Here is a 19821-nt window from a genome sequence, read left to right as displayed (position 1 = left end):
GTAAAGCCCCCGTCTCACTAAGCGAGGTCGCTAGCGAGATCGCTGCTGAGTCACAAGTTTTGTGACGCAACAGCGACCTCAGTAGCGATCTCGCTATGTGTGACACATAGCAGCGACCCGGCCCCTGCTGTGAGATCGCTGGTCGTGTCCGAATAGCCTGGACCTTTTTTTGATCGTTGAGGTCCCGCTGGGTAGCACACATCGCTGTGTTTGACACCTTACCAACGACCTCGTTCACACAGGACGTCCCTCATCGAGGTCTGAATCGTCATAATAGCTGCCATGTGACATCGTTGTACAGGTCGCTACAGGTCGCCGCATCGCTGCTGCGTCGTTGGGAAGATCTCACTGTTTGACATCTCACCAGCGACCACATAGCGACGCAGCAACGATCCCTGACAGGTCGTATCGTTGTCGGGATCGCTTTAGCGTCGCTAAGTGTGACGGGGCCTTAACCCTGTTGCACCTAATTATCATAGGTAAGAATCAAACGACAGTAATAGCCAAAGAATAAACAGTATGGTAGCTTGGTAATCTCCAATCATTACAAGTAAGAAGCAAGTGACAGCAGTGTGCACAGAACACACAGAGGTAAAAAGCAAGTGACAGTAATAGCCACAGAATAAACAGTATGGTAGCTTGGTAATCTCTAATCATTATACATAAGAAGCAAGTGACAGTAGTGTGTACAGAACTCACAAAGGTAAAAAGCAAGTGACAGCAATAGACACAGAATAGATAACATAGTAGCTTGAAATTTCTAATTATTATTATTGGTAAGAAGCAAGTGACAGTAATATACACAGGATTCACGGCATTGTACCCCTAATGATACCTGATTATCATAGGCAATAGGGTTACCTGCTCGTTATCCTAACTGCATTTTGCAGAGATTTCCAAAAAAAAGGTAATAGAATTATGTGCTCCACAGGGGGCAGTAATTATGAGTACAATTGTCCATCATATATAGCACACAGCAGTCCAATACTGTTTGTTACAATTACACCTTGCCTACTGTACTGCAGCTAATAAGGAAGGGTCACGCTCCTAATCCCTTCTGGGGCCAGCGGCTCATTAATCCCAGTTATGTTCTTCCAGTTAACAGCTCCAGATTAGCCGGAGACCAGATCTCAGTGCTGGGAAACGGCTTACCACCTTCTGCCCATTCATTGCCCTGCACACAACAGCATTAGCCAGATTAATACATCACATGCCCCACCACCCTCACTAATCCTCTGGTGACCCGCTTGCCCCAGCCAGATAGGAGAAGAAATTACATTGCCTTGCTTCTGTTTCTTGACCCTCAAAGATGACCCACATAGGCTCATCCCAGATTAAGCTCACAAAGTGCGTTAATTAACCGCAGGTAACTACCTTGGGGGTAAAGGAGAGTGAGCTGTCCGGTAGCACGCCGCTGTCCACTCTGAGCTGTCCGCTGAGTTCCTCACATTGTCTTCACGACATGGAGGGGAAAGGTGGTCACCACTGATTTCTATTTTTGATCCTACAGAGCAACCATATTGTAAGGTTATAAGTTGTCTGATGGACCTGTAAGGCATTTGTGCTGGATTAGTAAGGATTTAATTTTTTTAAAGTTTTAAATTTATTTTAAGAACTGGACAATCCCTTTTAGGAAATCACCAGTGACCACTTTATTCCTCTATGTAAGACAGGAAAAAGTTACAGAGACTTTCTCCATAAGACAACCCCTTACCATAGGCCGTTTTAGGGCATCAGGACATCATAGGACATACTTGCCAATCTTTTCTGGTTCTTGGGTGGAACGTGAATTTTTAGCCATAACCACGCCCCTTTTTATATGCCACGCCCCTCCATATCTTGTGTCCTGTACCATGAATGTACTATTGGACATGTGGGCTTCGTATGATGTAGGAGCATCCCAGCACAACGCACAAGAAACCTTACAGAAATGCTGGTTTTGTTGAGTATGGAAGGTCTCCCTTTTATTCCGCGAGAACTGAAAATTATGTGATGGGAGGTGCTTTTAAAGACCCCACCCTCTAACGAGAAGATTAGAGATCTACTGACAAAAATAGTATCTCTCGTTATGTGGACCGACTCATTCCATATATTATATGGATGGCCACAATTTAAGAAAACAGACTCTTATAGAATGCCATGATCACTGATTACCAGGCTCGAACTGCCACGATCAAGATCGACACGATCGAGATCACCATGATCACTGATCACCAGGCTGGCAATCGAAATCACCATGATCATGTTGGCAGTCTGGCATCGCCATGGTCGAGATCGACACAAGTGAGGTTGCCATGACCAATATCGCAATTATTGCAGATTGCCAGGCAGGCATCGCCAAGATCAATATCAACGTGGTCAAGATAGCCATGATCGCTGATCACCGGGCTGACATTGCCATGCTTGAAATCACCATGATCATGTTAACAGACTGGCATCACCTTCGTCAGAAACATAACGACAGAGATGATGATCAATGATAATCAAGCTGGCATTACCATGATCAAGATCGACAGGCAGGCATTTACGCAACCAAGATAGCCATGATCGCTGATCATCGGGCTGACACTGCCATGATTGAAATCACCATGATCATGTTGGCAGACTGGCATTGCCTTGGTCAGAAACGTAATGACAGAGATGATGATCAATGATCGTCAAGATGGCATTACCATGATCGAGATCGCCAGGCAGGCACCATCATGATCGACATTCATGCAACCAAGATAGCCATGATCGCTGATCACCGGGCTGACACTGCCATGATTGAAATCACCATGATTATGTCGGCAGGCTGGCATCCCCATGGTCGAGCTTGACGATACAGAGATCGCCATGATCATTGATCGCCAGGCTAGCATTACTATGATCAAGATTGCTGCGATTGTAGATCGCCAGGCAGGCATTACAATGGCTGAAACCTACATGATCTGTGATCGCCTAGCTGACAGTGCCATGATCTGTGATCACCAGGCTGACATTACTCAAAAGAGGAGGAAAAGGGAGCTATGAGGTTTCTCGTCATTCACATCTGAATTTTAAGGTGGAAGGAGGGGTTATACTGTAACATCATTACCTCTAATGCTAGTAAAAAGGGGCAGGGCTCTGACCACTTATTGTTGTCCAATAGATGCACTCTGTGATCGTTGACTTGGGCTGACATTCTCTTAGATCCTCTCATTGCCTCTGTTCAGCTGCTGCGATTAGGGAGACGAGTGTTCGGAGTGCTGTGACGCGGCCTTTCCTCGCCTCATATAAAAGGGATGGGGAGACAATGAGCTTTATTTATTATGCATTAAAAGTAACTGCACTCCGCTGCAAATCAGTCAGAGTAACAGACTGCCACAACTCCCCGCTGACTCGTCTCATGGCAGCTACTTGGGAATGTCTCCAACTCAGTCCCCGGGGGCAATGTGTCCTTTACTGGTGACCTTAAAAGGGTTCTCCAGGATTTTTCTGAGGACGTTTAATGGTCTGAATCGACTAGCATTGCCTGGACAGGATATATGTGTAAAATAGTTTATTTTTTACCCCATGTGTATTTTCTCACAGCTTGAACTGGTGAGAAGTCTATCATACTCCTACACCATCATCTATCATACTCCTACACCATCAGTCCCTGACCCACACTGCATCTATAATGGCGGCCTACCTTCCAACCATCTGGTGAAATGGCTCTGAAATGGGCAGAAAAACCCACATTTACATAAAAGTACCTGTGTCTAGGCAATGCTAGAAAAGGGTCTTGGTGGTATGGGGTTAGGACGTAAGATATACTATGACTAGGCACTAAAAAAGAGGCCCATGGAGGGCGCCAGGTTTGTGACCACCAGGTATTTTAATACTATTGAATACTAATATTATTTAGACACTGTTGAGCACTTTTATTACAATTTTTCCTATGTAAAAGAGCTGTTCTTTGTTACGTTACTTGCAATAATGATGTAATTTTTTTACCTGGTCTAAATGCTGTTGTTCTGAATCCAGCGATGTTTTTATATTGTTCCTGCACCTCTTCGCTCCTGAGATGTGGCCTCCTCTTTCTTGTATATAAAACTAGTCTTGTTATCCAAATGGGTGAGGTCATCATTAACTGCTTGATGACCACACCCACTTGCATAACAAGGGTAGATTAATATACAAGAAAGAGAGGGCCCGATCTTAGAAATGGAGAGGCACAGAAACAAAAGAAAAACGTGGGATTCAGGAAAACAGCGGCATTTATAATAGGTTAAAAAAAATCATATTTCTGGCAAATAGTAGGTCTCCTTTAAGTATTGTGTGGCGTGACACATGGTTTATTAGTGTATGATTTGCTGTTAAAACTAGTTGTCAAGATTTTTTAATATATAACTAGACTTATTTGACCTGTGTTCAGCTGTTATTTCATAACTGGATGTCGGTATTTGAGCACTGTATGGTGTTAATTGCTTGTATACCACTGTTTCTTATCCCTAGCGTGGGTTGTATACATTTTTAAGTAGTCAATTCTAGGGAAGTGTAATTTGGCCAACATTTGACACTATTATGGTCACTGTATGGTGATATCCCATATCAGGACATACTTTTGAAGTCTAACTTTTAAAGGTCAGACCTCGATCAAGCTTTGGCCACACCTCCTTACTTCCTTGGTCACACCCCTGAGGATCCACTGTGTTACCACCAAAGCTTCCTTAAGAGTTAGGTAGCCTCTCCTATTTCTGAGAGAAGGGGAATAAGTAGTAGGGAAATACAACATCCAAAGGCCTGATGGTGCGGGCTGTAATGGAAGCCTTATACCGCTATATACCCCACAGAGGCCATTGGCTGGCAGGTAACATGCAGGGTATGGATGTTCCCTGTTTATGCTTACAGCTCTGCGCTAGATTATGTGAGCGAGTTAAGAGTATATTTGGTATTCCGCACTTACTCTCACTCAGATTTGTTTGCTCTTTTAAGTCGGAGCCATGAATATGAATGAATGTGATTTATCAAGGCCATGCACATCCTGTTTTATTGGAAAAATCTGTGTTTTGTGCATTATTAGCGAAGCCGAGGAACCCAAACCCGGGCAGCTGACCTTTGCAGCCGGCGCATCACTTCTTGTTATGCTGCCTCATTTGTCTTTCTCTTTCAAGGAGAAATTCCTTAGTCGGACAGGTTGGAAACATTGGATCTGCTAAAACCATCCCCAGCGGATGGAGTCACCCACATTTAGACATTTAAACTCACCTTCGAAGAATTTTGCTTGATATATATACTTCCAATTTTTGACATGTGCTGTTTATGTAGTGCACTACCGCCCAGACACATAAGCAGGAATATACACTTATTTTTATCATTCATTCATTGACAGCAAACAGAACTATTGAATAAAGTTAAGGAAATTAAAGGAGACTGTAATAATAGTGAGCTCTGACCCATAGGACCCCTACAGATGAACTGATTGAAACAGCTTTGATGATCAAGGTAGTCCTCTTCATGGTGCATTCATGAACAGCGCCATATTCACAGAGGTGGCTGTGTCAGGTACTGCAGTTACGTTCCATTCAGGGAGCATAGGAATAGATTAGTGCTGCAGATGGTGATGTGTTTTATGGGATTCACTTTGACTGGGCTACCCATAAATTGCCTATAAACAGCCAAGGTGGTGACATCTGGCAAGTAAATGGCTTTCATACTGCAGCAGCTCCACCAGACTGTAAACTACGCAAGACACATAACGCAGACAGGTTACAGATACTCAGAGCCTTACCGCAGTGCCGCTCCGGGAGCACAGAAGGGCCCTTCAACTTCAATGGCGACTGTAAATCTGAAAAGTGAGAGAAAAGATGGTGAGAACGACAGCAAATCCTGAAATCAACAGCTAAGAGACCGAACCCATTCCAACCACATGTAAAAGAAATGAGCTCTAATCAGTCCCAAAGGGGGCAGTATTATAGTAGTTATATTCTTGTACATAGTGGGCAGTATTATAGTAGTAATATTCTTGTACATAGGAGCAGTATTATAGTAGTTATATTCTTGTACATAGGGGCAGTATTATAGTAGTAATATTCTTGTACATAGGAGCAGTATTATAGTAGTTATATTCTTGTACATAGGGGCAGTATTATAGTAGTAATATTCTTGTACATAGGAGCAGTATTATAGTAGTTATATTCTTGTACATAGGGGGCAGTATTATAGTAGTTATATTCTTGTACATAGGAGCAGTATTATAGTAGTTATATTCTTGTACATAAGAGCAGTATTATACTAGTTATATTCTTGTACATAGGAGCAGTATTATAGTAGTTATATTCTTGTACATAGGAGCAGTAATATAGTAGTTATATTCTTGTACATAGGAGCAGTATTATAGTAGTTATATTCTTGTACATAGGACCACCTTGTGCTTTTTGATACTCCAGTAACGTTGCAGCTCTGAAATTTGGAAAAACTGGTAGCAAATGGCATCTTGGCAGCTTCACGCTTGATTTTCCTCAATTCATGGGCAGTTATTTTGCGCCTTTTTTGCCCAACACGCTTCTTGCGACCCTGTTGGCTATTTGCCATGAAACGCTTGACTGTTCGGGGATCACGCTTCAAAAGTTTGGCAATTTCAAGACTGCTGCATCCCTCTGCAAGACATCTCACAATTTAGGACTTTTCAGAGCCAATCAAATCTCTCTTCTGACCCATTTTGCCAAAGGAAAGGAAGTTGCCTAATAATTAAGCACACCTTATATAGGGTTTTGATGTCATTAGACAGCACCCCTCCTCATTACAGAGATGCACATCACCTGATTTACTTACTTAGTAGTTGGCTCTCAAGTCTGAACAGCTTGGAGTAGGACAACATGTATAAAAAGTATCATGTGATCAAAATACAACTTGCCTAATAATTCTGCACACAGTGTAGTTATATTCTTGTACATAGGAGCAGTATTATAGTAATTATATTCTTGCACATAGGGACAGTATTATAGTAGCTATATTCTTGTACATAGGAGCAGTATTATAGTAATTATATTTTTGTACATATGAGCAGTATTATAGCAGTTATATTTCTGTACATAGGGGGCAGTTTATTATCGTTATATTCCTGTACATAGGAGCAGTATTTTAGTAGTTATATTCTTGGACATAGGGGACAGTATTAGAGTAGTTATATTCTTGCACATAGGAGCAGTATTATAGTAGTTATATTCTTGTACATAGGGAGCAGTATTATAGTAGTTATATTCTTGTACATAGGAGCAGTATTATAGTAGTTATATTCTTGTACATAGGGAGCAGTATTATAGTAGTTATATTCTTGTACACAGGAGCAGTATTATAGTAGTTATATTCTTGTACATATGAGCATTATTATACTAGCTATATTCTTGTACATAGGAGCAGTATTATAGTAGCTATATTCTTGTACATAGGAGCAGTATTATAGTAGTTACATTCTTGTACATAGGGTGCAGTATTATAGTAGTTACCATATATACTCGTGTATAAGCCCATTTTTTTGGCTAAACCCCCCCCCTTCGGCTTATACACAAGTCACGGTCCCAGTGCTGAGGTCCCCGAAACATGTCCGCTCTCCCCTGCAGCCTCGGTAAGTATTCCCGGTTGCTGCTGATGGGGCCGGCGGTCGGCGTTGGCACCGGGACAAGTGCCGATGTCCAGAGCAGGCGGGCACAACGACACGCTATGGAGGTCAGGTGCTTGTGCCGCCGCTTGCTCAGGACACGGCACTTGCGATGTTCAACTGTCACTGTTCCACCGCCGTGCTGAGTCTTCCGCGTCCTCTGGCTGTGACGTTCAGGTCAGAGGGCGCGATGACATGGTTAGTGTGCGCCTTCTGCCAGAACAGTCACTGCAGAGAGCCGGCGACGCTGAGGAGCAGCAGGCAGTGACGAGAGGTGAGGATGTCATTTTTTTTTAATTACAGCAGCAGCAGATATACAGTGATCATATCAGCATAAACTGCACTGATATGATCAGCATTATATGGAGCAAATTTTCTATGGAGCATCTTATGGGGCCATCATTATCCTTTATGCAGCATTATATGGGGCATATTTTAATATGGAGCATCTTATGGGGCCGTCATTAACCTTTGTGCAGCATTATATGGGGCATATTTTAATATGGAGCATCTTATGGGGCCGTCATTAACCTTTGTGCAGCATTATATGGGGCATATTTTAATATGGAGCATCTTATGGGGTCGTCATTAACCTTTGTGCAGCATTATATGGGGCATATTTTAATATGGAGCATCTTATGGGGCCATCATTACCCTTTGTGCAGCATTATATGGGGCATATCGTTCTATGGAGTATCTTATGGGGCCATCATTAACCTTTGTGCAGCATTATATGGGGCATATTTTAATATGGAGCATCTTATGGGGCCGTCATTAACCTTTGTGCAGCATTATATGGGGCATATTTTAATATGGAGCATCTTATGGGGTCGTCATTAACCTTTGTGCAGCATTATATGGGGCATATTTTAATATGGAGCATCTTATGGGGCCATCATTACCCTTTGTGCAGCATTATATGGGGCATATCGTTCTATGGAGTATCTTATGGGGCCATCATTAACCTTTGTACAGCATTATATGGGGCATATTATTCTATGGAGCATCTTATGGGGCCATCATTAACCTTTGTACAGCATTATATGGGGCATATTTGTATATGGAGCATCTTATGGGGCCCATCATGAACTTTATTGAGCATCTTATGGGGCCATCGTGAACTTTATGGAGCATTATATGGGGCGTATTTTGTATGGAGCATCTTATGGGGCTCCTGATTCAATATGGATATTCAAAAACATTTATCCTACTGGTGTCTCAATTAGTTTTACTTTTATTGGTATCTATTTTTATTTTTGAAATGTATCAGTAGCTGCTGCATTTCCCACCCTAGGCTTATACTCGAGTCAATAAACTTTCCCTGTTTTTTTTGGCAAAATTAGGGGGGTCGGCTTATACTCGGGTCGGCTTATACTCGAGTACCGTATATACGTTATGCGCTTGTATATAGCAGGCAGTATTATAGTAGTTATATTCTTGCACATAGGAACATTATTATAGTAGTTATATTATTGTACATAGGGGCAGTATTATAGTAGCTATGTTCTTGTATATAGGAGCAGTATTATAGTAGTTATATTCTTGTACATAGGGGCAGTATTATAGTAGCTATATTCTTGTACATAGGGGGCAGTATTATAGTAGTCATATTCTGGTACATAGAGGGCAGTATTATAGTACCATAGTTATACTCTTGTACATAGGAGTAGTATTGTAGTACTTATATTCTTGAACATAGGGGACAGTATTATAGTAGCTATATTCTTGTACATAGGGGCAGTATTATAGCAGTTATGCTCCTGGATATAGCAGGCAGTATTATAGTAGTGCCTCTATTTTCCTGAGTGCTGGAGGGTCGCCCTGTAAGGACAACATAGCTGAATCCAGTGGTAATGTGTGTCCTTATGAATGAACACATTCCCCTTTGCTATTGGCAAGAATTCCCCTTAATCAAAGGTTTTCTGAAATCTGGATCCCTTCCATGGAAATTAACGTTAATAGTAGTGGGTACTTATCTAGTGAAAGTAATCCTATTTCCCTGTGATGGATTCTCTCTAACATGAGGCGAGAGTTTATAGACACACAGCAGACAACATTAGAGCTTTAATGGTCCTGTTTATGAACTCCTAACATGAGCAGAAAAATTAAAATTGTGCAAAGTACAAAGATTTATAAACCCTCTTATCTCTTTTTTTAATAGGATACTGTCCCATCATAGCAGCAATTATAACCTCATGGATTGCCAATATCTGCTACACACATTTAATTATACATAAAATACCCAGGTTATACGAGCTGTAAATATATAGTGATATACAGCAGATACCTGGGTTATACCAGCTGTACATATATAATTATATACAGGAGATGCCCAGGTTATACCAGCTGTACATTTATAGTGACTAGATGGTGGCCCGATTCTAAAGCATCGGGTATTCTAGAATATGTATAGTAGTATATAGCACAGCCCACGTAGTACATAGCACAGCCCACATAGTATATAGCACAGCCCACGTAGTATATAACACAGGCCACGTAGTATATAGCACAGCCCACGTAGTATATAGCACAGCCCATGCAGTATATAGCACAGCCCACACAGTATATAGCACAGCCCACACAGTATATAGCACAGCCCACGTAGTATATGACACAGCCCACATAGGATATAGCACAGCCCACGTAGTACATAGCACAGGCCACGTAGTATATAACACAGGCCACGTAGTATATAGCACAGCCCACGTAGTATATAGCACAGCCCACGTAGTATATAGCACAGCCCACATAGTATATAGCACAGCCCACGTAGTATATAACACAGCCCACGTAGTATATAGCACAGCCCACGTAGTATGCAGCACAGCCTACGTAGTATATAACACAGCCCACGTAGTATATAGCACAGCCCACGTAGTATATAACACATCCGACGTAGTATATAGCACAGCCCACGTAGTATATAGCACAGCCCACGTAGTATATAGCACAGCCCACGTAGTATATAGCACAGCCCAAGTAGTATATAGCACATCCCATGTAGTATATAGCACAGCCCATGCAGTATATAACACAGCCCACATAGTATATAACAAAGCCCACATAGTATATAACACAGCCACGTAATATATTGCCCAGCCACGCAGTATATAGCACACCCCACATAGTATATAGCACAGCCCACACAGTAAATAACACAGGCAACATAGTATATAGCACAGCCCACGTAGTATATAGCACAGCCAAGTAGTATATAACACAGCCCACATAGTATACTGCACAGCCACGTAGTATATAGCACAGCCACACAGTATATTGCCCAGCCACGCAGTATATAGCACAGCGCACGCAGTATATAGAACAGAGACATACTATATAACACAGGCCACGCAGTATATAACACAGCCCACGCAGTATATAGCAATGTGGGCACCATATCCCTGTTAAAAAAAGAATTAAAATAAAAAATAGTTATATACTCACCTTCCGTCGGCCCCCGGATCCAGGCCAGGCGTTTAGCGATGCTCCTCGCGACGCTCCGGTCCCAAGAATGCATTGCGGCAATAGCACGTGATGATGTAGCGGTCTCGCGAGACCGCTACGTCATCTCCGGTCATTGCAGAAATGCATTCTTGGTACCGGAGCGTCGCGAGGAGCAGGAAAGGCGCCAAAAGGTGAGAATATAATAATTTTTGTATTTTTTTATTATTTTTAACATTATATGTTTTTACTATTGATGCTGCATAGTCAGCATCAATAGTAATAAGCTGGTCACATAGGGTTAATAGCAGCGTTAACAGACTGCGTTACACCGCGTTATGCCGCGGTGTATCGGAGTCCGTTGAACGGACTGCTAAACAGCTACGGGGGCACTGACTGGAGGGGAGTATGGAGGGGGCACTGACTGGAGGGGAGTAGGGAGGGGCCAATTCGCGGCCGGACTGTGCCGGTCGCTGATTGGTTGCTGCCAGCCGGCCGCGATCAATCAACGACCTGGGATTTCCGCGACAGAAAGACGGAAGTTAGAAACAGACGGAAGTACCCCTTAGGCAATTATATATATAGATATACAGCAGATATCTGGGTTATACCAGCTGTACATACAGTGTATAATGATATACAGAAGATGAACAGGTTATATCAGCTGTACATATATAATTATATACAGGAGATGTCCAGGTTATACCAGCTGTACGTATATAATTATATACAGGAGATGCCCAGGTTATAATAATAATTTTTATTTATATAGCGCCAACATATTCCGCAGCGCTTTACAAATTATAGAGGGGACTTGTACAGACAATAGACATAACAGCATAACAGAAATCACAGTTCGAAACAGAGGAATGAGGGCCCTGCTCGCAAGCTTACAAACTATGAGGAAAAGGGGAGACACGAGAGGTGGATGGTAACAATTGCTTTAGTTATTTGGACCAGCCATAGTGTAAGGCTCGGGTGTTCATGTAAAGCTGCATGAACCAGTTAACTGCCCAAGTATGTAGCAGTACAGACACAGAGGCTATTAACTCAATAAAGTGTATGAGAACATGATGCGAGGAACCTGATTATGGTTTAAGTTTTTTTTGTTTTGTTTTTTTAATAGGCCACACAGGGATAGTTAGGTTAATGCGTTGAGGCGGTAGGCCAATCTGAACAAATGAGTTTTTAGGGCACGCTTAAAACTGTGGGGATTGGGGATTAATCGTATTAACCTAGGTAGTGCATTCCAAAGAATCGGCGCAGCACGTGTAAAGTCTTGGAGACGGGAGTGGGAGGTTCTGATTATTGAGGATGCTAACCTGAGGTCATTAGCGGAGCGGAGGGCACGGGTAGGGTGGTAGACTGAGACCAGAGAGGAGATGTAGGGTGGTGCTGAGCCATGGAGTGCTTTGTGGATGAGGGTAGTAGTTTTGTACTGGATTCTGGAGTGGATGGGTAGCCAGTGTAATGACTGGCACAAGGTAGAGGCATCGGTGTAACGGTTGGTGAGGAATATGATCCTGGCTGCAGTATTCAGGACAGATTGGAGCGGGGAGAGTTTGGTAAGAGGGAGGCCGATTAGTAGAGAGTTACAATAGTCCAGACGAGAATGAATAAGTGAAACAGTAGGAGTTTTTGCAGAGTCGAAAGTAAGAAAAGGGTGAATTCTAGAAATGTTTTTGAGATGCAGATAAGAAGAGCGAGCCAGTGATCGGATGTGGGGGGTGAATGAAAGCTCAGAATCAAGGATGACCCCAAGGCAGCGGGCATGTTGCTTGGGAGTAATGGTGGAATCACACACGGAGATGGCAATGTCAGGCAAAGGTAGGTTAGTAGAGGGAGAGAACACGAGGAGTTCAGTTTTTGACAGGTTCAGTTTCAGATAGAGGGAGGACATGATGTTAGAGACAGCGGTAAGACAATCACTGGTGTTTTCTAAAAAGGTCGGCGTGATAACAGGAGAAGAGGTGTATAATTGGGTGTCGTCAGCATAGAGATGGTACTGGAAACCAAATCTACTGATTGTTTGTCCAATAGGGGCAGTATACAGGTCCTTCTCAAAAAATTAGCATATAGTGTTAAATTTCATTATTTACCATAATGTAATGATTACAATTAAACTTTCATATATTATAGATTCATTATCCACCAACTGAAATTTGTCAGGTCTTTTATTGTTTTAATACTGATGATTTTGGCATACAACTCCTGAAAACCCAAAAAACCTGTCTCAATAAATAAGCATATTTCACCCGTCCAATCAAATAAAAGTGTTTTTTAATAACAAACAAAAAAACCATCAAATAATAATGTTCAGTTATGCACTCAATACTTGGTCGGGAATCCTTTGGCAGAAATGACTGCTTCAATGCGGCGTGGCATGGAGGCAATCAGCCTGTGACACTGCTGAGATGTTATGGAGGCCCAGGATGCTTCAATAGCGGCCTTAAGCTCATCCAGAGTGTTGGGTCTTGCGTCTCTCAACTTTCTCTTCACAATATCCCACAGATTCTCTATGGGGTTCAGGTCAGGAGAGTTGGCAGGCCAATTGAGAACAGTAATACCATGGTCAGTAAACCATTTACCAGTGGTTTTGGCACTGTGAGCAGGTGCCAGGTCGTGCTGGAAAATGAAATCTTCATCTCCATAAAGCATTTCAGCCGATGGAAGCATGAAGTGCTCCAAAATCTCCTGATAGCTAGCTGCATTGACCCTGCCCTTGATGAAACACAGTGGACCAACACCAGCAGCTGACATGGCACCCCACACCATCACTGACTGTGGGTACTTGACACTGGACTTCAGGCATTTTGGCATTTCCTTCTCCCCAGTCTTCCTCCAGACTCTGGCACCTTGATTTCCGAATGACATGCAAAATTTGCTTTCATCAGAAAAAAGTACTTGGGACCACTTAGCAACAGTCCAGTGCTGCTTCTCTGTAGCCCAGGTCAGGCGCTTCTGCCGCTGTTTATGGTTCAAAAGTGGCTTTACCTGGGGAATGCGGCACCTGTAGCCCATTTCCTGCACACGCCTGTGCACGGTGGCTCTGGATGTTTCCACACCAGACTCAGTCCACTGCTTCCTCAGGTTCCGGTCACCTCTTCTTGTTGTACAGCGTTTTCTGCCACATTGTTTCCTTCCAACAGACTTACCATTGAGGTGCCTTGATACAGCACTCTGGGTACAGCCTATTTGTTGAGAAATTTCTTTCTGGGTCTTACCCTCTTGCTTGAGGGTGTCAATGATGGCCTTCTTGACATCTGTCAGGTCGCTAGTCTTACCCATGATGGGGGTTTTGAGTAATGAACCAGGCAGGGAGTTTTTAAAAGCCTCAGGTATCTTTTGCATGTGTTTAGAGTTAATTAGTTGATTCAGAAGATTAGGGTAATAGGTCGTTTAGAGAACCTTTTCTTGATATGCTAATTTATTGAGACAGGTTTTTTGGGTTTTCAGGAGTTGTATGCCAAAATCATCAGTATTAAAACAATAAAAGACCTGACAAATTTCAGTTGGTGGATAATGAATCTATAATATATGAAAGTTTAATTGTAATCATTACATTATGGTAAATAATGAAATTTAACACTATATGCTAATTTTTTGAGAAGGACCTGTACAAAGGGAAGAGGAGGGGGCCTAGGACTGATCCTTGAGGAACCCCAACAGTAAAGGTACCTTCACACTAAGCGACGCTGCAGCGATACAGACAACGATGCCGATCGCTGCAGCGTCGCTGTTTAGTCGTTGTGTGGTCGCTGGAGAGCTGTCACACAGACGGCTCTCCAGATACCAAAAATGCTGAAGTCCCCTGGTAACCAGGGTAAACATCGGGTTACTAAGCGCAGGGCCGCGCTTAGTAACCCAATGTTTACCCTGGTTACCATTGTAAAAGTAAAAAAAAAAAACACATACTCACATTCCGGTGCCCGGCGTCCGCTTCCCTGCACTCCTCCTGCATCCTGTGTCAGCGCCGAACATCTCCGCCGAACATCTCCGGCATCTCCCACAGAGCAGAGCGGTGACGGCACCGCTCTGCTTTACAGCCGGCACTTACACAGGATGCAGGAGGAGTGCAGGGAAGCGGACGCCGGGCACCGGAATGTGAGTATGTGTTTTTTTTTTTTACTTTTACAATGGTAACCAGGGTAAACATCGGGTTACTAAGCACGGCCCTGCGCTTAGTAACCCGATGTTTACCCTGGTTACCAGTGAAGACATCGCTGGATCGGTGTCACACACACCGATTCAACGATGTCAGCGGGAGATCCAGCGACGAAATAAAGTTCTGGACTTTCAGCAACGACCAGCGATCTCACAGCGGGATCCTGATGGCTGCTGCGTGTCAAACACAACGATATCGCTATCCAGGACGCTGCAACGTCACAGATCGCTATCGTTATCGTTGTAAAGTCGCTTAGTGTGAAGGTACCTTAAGGGGAAGGTGAGAGGAGGAGGAACCAGCAAAACATACAGTGAAGGATCGGTCAGAGAGATAGGAGGAGAACCAAGAGAGAACGGTGTCCTTGATGCCGATGGAACGGAGCATAGTGAGGAGGAGCTGATGATCCACAGTGTCGAATGCTGCGGAGAGATCCAATAGAATTAGCATGGAGTAGTGACCATTAGATTTAGCTGTTAGTAGGTCATTAGAGACTTTAGTGAGGGCAGTTTCAGTAGAGTGTAAAGAGCGGAAGCCAGATTGAAGAGGGTCGAGAAGAGAGTTATCTGACAGATAGCGGGTAAGACGGGAGTGGACCAGGCGTTCCAGGAGTTTAGAGATGAAGGGAAGATTAGAGACAGGTCTATAATTAGCGGCACAGTTTTGGTCGAGGAAGGGTTTTTTAAGTAATGGATGTATGATGGCATGCTTAAATGAGGAGGGAAAAATACCTGAAGTGAGAGAAAGGTTGAATATTTTTGTTAGGTGAGAGGTGACAGCCGGGGAAAGGGACTGGAGGAGATGCGACGGAATGGGGTCACTGGTGCAAGTGGTCAGGCGAGAAGATGCAAGAAGCCTGCTTACTTCTTCTTCTATAACTGGTTCAAAGTCAGAGAGTGAACTAGATGCAGTGGGGGAGGGAGGACAGTGCATGGTATGAAGAGATTGGGAGATGATTTCCTGTCGAATGTGGTCAATTTTTTCTTTGAAGTAATTGGCCAGATCGTCAGCACGGAGATCAGTGGTTGGGGCCTACTTTCTTGGGTTGAGTAGGGACTGGAAAGTGTCAAAGAGACGTTTAGGGTTATTTGACAGTGAGGTGATGAGGGTGTTGAAATAGGTTTGTTTGGAGAGGTGAAGGGCAGAGTTGTATGTTTTTAGCATGAACTTATAATGGATGAAATTTTCGGGTAGATTAGATTTTCTCCACAGACGTTCGGCGCACCTGGAGCACCGCTGCAGGAAACGTGTTTGCAGCGTGTGCCATGATTGTCGCCGTCTGTGCTGAGTTGTTCTATGTATAGGAGGTGCAGCTTTATCCAGGGCACTTTGCAGGGTTTCATGTAATGCTTCAGAGCAGAATTAGGACATGAGATGGAGAAGATTGGGGCCAATGAGGACTGCAAATTCTTCATAAGTTTCTGGGTGTTAATGGCCTGTATGTTTCTATAAGTGTGGAAAGTGGGGGTGACCTGAGCGGGATGGCAGTTCTTGATAGAGAATGAAGGAAGGTTGTGGTCAGAGAGCGGGAGAGGGGAGTTTGTGAAATTGTCCACTGAGCAAAGCCGGGAGAAGACCAAGTCAAGGGAGTTTCCATCTTCATGCGTTGGAGAGTTAGTATGCTGCGAGAGGCTGAAAGAGGAGGTTAGAGATAAAAGGTGAGAAGCAGATGGGGAGAGGGGAGAAGCAATGGGGATGTTGAAATCACCCATGATAAGGGCGGGGGTGTCACAGGAGAGAAAGTGTGGAAGCCAGGTGGCAAAGTGATCCAGGAACTGATGAGAGGGGCCGGGAGGACGATACACCACCGCCACTCGCATGGAGAAGGGGACGTAGAGTCTGACAGCATGGACCTCAAAGAAAGGGAATACAAGTGAGGGTACTTGGGGGATAACTTGGAAGGTACATTTGGGTGAAAGGAGCAGACCAACGCCTCCACCTGCTCTGTTGTCTGATCTTGGGGTATGAGAAAAGTGTAGTCCACCATATGAAAGAAAAGGGTTTGGTTGGCACAGAACGTACTTCAATGATCATGAACCACTGCTGCAAACGTGGAGTTTAAGAGTCCGGGGATTAATGTTTGTTTATTTCGGAAGGACCGGGCGGTGCTGAACCTTGAATGATGACACATCCAAATGCAAAGAAAATAGAGAGAAAAAGGCAGCACTCACCCTTCTTTCTTCCGTTGTAAAAACTCCTTTTTATTCAAACCAATAAAACTTGACATACAGGTACGGTATAGGCTGGGGCAAATGTGAAGAGAGGGAGCGGTGAAGACAAGACGACGGCCGTTTCGCACTTGCGTGCTTCTACGGGTCCATGTGTGCTAAGCCTTGAACGTCATTTCCTTTATCAGGTGAGCGACGCACCACATGATGAATAAATACATATATAATTAAAATTAAATTTAAAAACAGCAACACGATCTTTCAACAAATTTCTATCGGATTATAGGAAAATGGCCATATCTAATTTGTCGTTTAGCCCCCAGGGCCCCTGGGCATTAGTTTTGAGGATCCACCTCGCTTCACATTGGAGGAGCAGTCTATTGTGATCTCCTCCCTGCTGTGGGAATTTGATCACTTCCAAACCAGCAAAACTGAGCTGGTTGGGATCTCCTCCATGCGATTCATGTACGTGTTTGATTAGACGAACACGTCCCTTCCCAGTGAGCACTGAATTAAAGTGCTCACGGAAACGAACCATTAGCGGCCTGATTGTTTTTCCTATATAAAACTTATTGCACTGGCAGAAAATTGCATATACGACAAATTTGGTCTTGCATGTAATGAAGTCCCTCACAGAATGTGTCACTGTACCTATCTTTAACGGATTTTTGGTATTATGCAGATGGCACATACTACAATTCCCGCATCTGAAGTTTCCCTGGGGACGTGATTTTTTTATCCAATCATTACTATCTGCTGCAATTCTATTCTTTACAACTAAGTCTCCTATATTCTTGGGACGCTTATAAGCAAAACGTGGACGACAATCGGGTAAATTCCTAAAATCAGCATCATTTTTTATAATATGCCAGTTTTTTCGTATGGCCGAAAACACCTCATTATCCAATGGACTGTGTTTGAAAATAAAAGTGAACACCCCCTCTTTCTTTGAATTATCCACTCCATTTGTTGTTTGCCTTTTTTTATTCCTTCCTCTTTTTAGAAGGTCCATTTGTGACAGACTCGCTGCTCGTAATTCAGCCTGGTGCAAAACGTGCTTAGGGTACCCCCTGTTTCTAAAACGTGATTTTAGTTCTCGCACCTGATTATTAAAACCCTCATCGTTACTGTTGATTTTTCTTAAGCGCACCATTTGGCTGTACGGTATGGCATTTTTCGTATGCTCAGGGTGCGCACTTTGGAAGTGAAGCACATTATTAGTAGCTGTTTCCTTTCTATGGGCCCTGGTGGTGATTACCCCTTCTTGGACCTCCACTTTTACATCCAGGAATTCCAGGGATTTGTCCCCGAATACAGATGTGAATATCATATTTTCATTATTATTATCATTTAGAAATGCTACAAACTCCTGAAAACTCGATTCCCCCCCATCCCATACCATAAATACATCGTCAGCAAAACGGAGGTACATTCGTATGTGGCTCAGAAATGGATTGAGGGGTCCGGTGACGTGCTTCTCCTCAAATGCTGCAAGAAACAGATTTGCGAAGACGCACGCCACCGGAGTGCCCATCGCGGTACCAACCCGCTGAGAATACCACTTATCAAGAAATTTGAAGGTATTATTGGTGAGTACGAAATCCAAGCCCTCCAAAATAAATGAAATAAAATTCTCATCTTTCTCTGTATTCATAAGAATGCGCTGAATGGCCTCCAGGCCCTTTTGATGTGGTATGCGGGTATATAAGTTAACAATATCAATCGATACCAACGAAAAGGTTGGTTGCCAAATTAAATCTTTAAGTGCCCACAAAAAATCGCCAGAATCTTTAACAAAAGATGGTATTTCCATTAACAGCGGCTTAAGAAGCCAATCGAGAAATTGGGACAAGGGTTCGGTGATAGAATTTTTCCCCGAAACTATTGGGCGGCCCGGTGGTTGTTTAGCATTTTTGTGAACTTTTGGGATGCTATACCAATTGGCATAATGGGGAAATTCTGGAATTAATTTTTCAGCCCTTGCTCGTGTTATAGTGCCCATCTCCACATACCTGCGCAAGAATGTTCTTAATTTCGTTTTGATACCATTGGTGGGATTGCGTTCTAATAGAGTATATGTATTGGAATCATTCAGCTGAGATAACGCTTCCTCTATGTAATATTTCCTATCGAGGATGACGATGTTTCCACCTTTATCCGCTTTGCGGATGACTATGTCATTCCATTTTTGTATATCTCTTAACGCACTCATTTCTTGCGCAGGTATGTTCTGGTGGGCTTGTTTATATACTAGAGAAGGGGACGTAGAGTCTGACAGCATGGACCTCAAAGAAAGGGAATACAAGTGAGGGTACTTGGGGGATAACTTGGAAGGTACATTTGGGTGAAAGGAGCAGACCAACGCCTCCACCTGCTCTGTTGTCTGATCTTGGGGTATGAGAAAAGTGTAGTCCACCATATGAAAGAGCAGCAGCAGCGGTGGTGTC

General features: G+C 43.3%; 1 protein-coding gene across 6 annotated transcripts in view; it reads right to left on the bottom strand.

Moving 5' to 3' along the window:
• SEMA6C (semaphorin 6C) overlaps positions 1–19821 on the bottom strand; it is a 167676-nt gene that overhangs the window by 107509 nt on the left and 40346 nt on the right. For all 6 annotated transcript variants that reach the window (XM_077259649.1, XM_077259700.1, XM_077259663.1 and 3 more), the window contains one exon: positions 5735–5791. The gene's annotated coding sequence lies outside the window, so the exon portion shown is untranslated. The remainder of the gene's footprint in view (positions 1–5734; positions 5792–19821) is intronic.

The sequence above is a fragment of the Ranitomeya variabilis genome, chromosome 1 (assembly GCF_051348905.1).
Source record: "Ranitomeya variabilis isolate aRanVar5 chromosome 1, aRanVar5.hap1, whole genome shotgun sequence".
NCBI lineage: Eukaryota > Metazoa > Chordata > Amphibia > Anura > Dendrobatidae > Ranitomeya > Ranitomeya variabilis.
The sequence above is the reverse complement of the archived record's forward strand: the minus strand, read 5'-3'. Positions and strand labels throughout refer to the sequence as shown.